We start from the raw sequence: 1394 nt of genomic DNA, 5'->3' as shown, positions 1-1394 counted from the left end.
TTTTATTTTTGGCGCTCGTTTCCGATTGATAAAGTCTCTGCGCCTTTCTGTTGTTACTTCTACTGCAATCTCTGGTTCATCGCAGGAGTCATTCTCAGAGATATTGGATGCTTGCAGTACATCCTTTGGCGATTTTTTGCTCTTATCTCTTCTATCTCTTCTTTTTTCTGCAATTTGTTTACTATTTTTATTGTCAAAATGCGGAACCATCAGTGCATTAATGTTTCTTTTGTTCTCGTATACTTTTTCCAATTCTGCTAATAGCAGTATTTCCTCCTGTGACCATAGTTTTGATGGTTTGCTGCTTGCTAGAGCTGCCAGTCTAGCCTCATTTTGCGCTCTTGGATGCGCATGCCGAGCATGTTGTGAAACTCCAATCTTTGTTCCAAATCTGATGTCACAGTAGCTGCACAGGAATGGCAACTCTCCTTTTTGAGGTCTACCTTTACATTTTGCATAGTGGCATGCAATATTATGGTGTTCGGCTTCTTTGTCACATTTTGAACAATACGTTTTGAGATAGAAGCCTTTATGCTTGTTGGAGACATGTTTTCTCAATTATTTGAAAGTTCCCAATATGTCTCCACACAAGTCACATTAATATTTTTCGTTTGGGTATTTCCAATATGTGACTTTTTTGGAGTAGTCACTTTTCTTTGTTATCAGTTCTTTGCTGATTTCGTGTACAACCGGTAGGTTTTCAAAATTGGCTGTATCAATGTTATTCTTGGCTGAAGAGGCCACAAATTCAATGGTTTCGCTGAGGTCCACTGTTGTGTCTTCTTCTGCTTCGGAGGGTGAACTAAGGCCTATAACGTGACCTGGATCGTTGTTGTTTGTTGTATTGTTTGAAGCTAGTGCTGGTTTGTCAAATTCGGTGAGGAGGTTGATGATTTCTTGAAAAGACAGCACCTCCTTACGCCATCTTAATGGGGTTTTTATTCTCCAGGAACTACCCCATCTGGAAATGTGTTCGTTTGCTTCGCCACTTTTCACTATCACGCTCGCTGCCATGATAGAACCTTGTTTAGCCTGTCTCTATATACTTCTCTACGCAGAGTCTAGTACCATAGAGGCAGTTACCGGCGGGACCACTAGGAGGTAAAGGCCACTACAACTGAGAATAGGTTAAGAGAGTCATAGTTACTCCCGCCGTTTACCCGCGCTTCATTGAATTTCTTCACTTTGGCATTCAGAGCACTGGGCAGAAATCACATTGCGTCAACACCCGCCTCAGGCCTTCGCGATACTGTGTTTTAATTAAACAGTCGGATTCCCCTGGTCCGCACCAGTTCTAAGTCAGCTGCTAGGTGCCGGCTGAGGCAGAACGCCGGCCACGCGCCCTGGGAAGGGGGCATGGGGAGAGGCGACCACCGCAGCTGGGGCGATCCACA

This window comes from Triturus cristatus, chromosome 7 (assembly GCF_964204655.1).
Source record: "Triturus cristatus chromosome 7, aTriCri1.1, whole genome shotgun sequence".
In the NCBI taxonomy this organism is placed as follows: domain Eukaryota; kingdom Metazoa; phylum Chordata; class Amphibia; order Caudata; family Salamandridae; genus Triturus; species Triturus cristatus.
The sequence above is the reverse complement of the archived record's forward strand: the minus strand, read 5'-3'. Positions refer to the sequence as shown.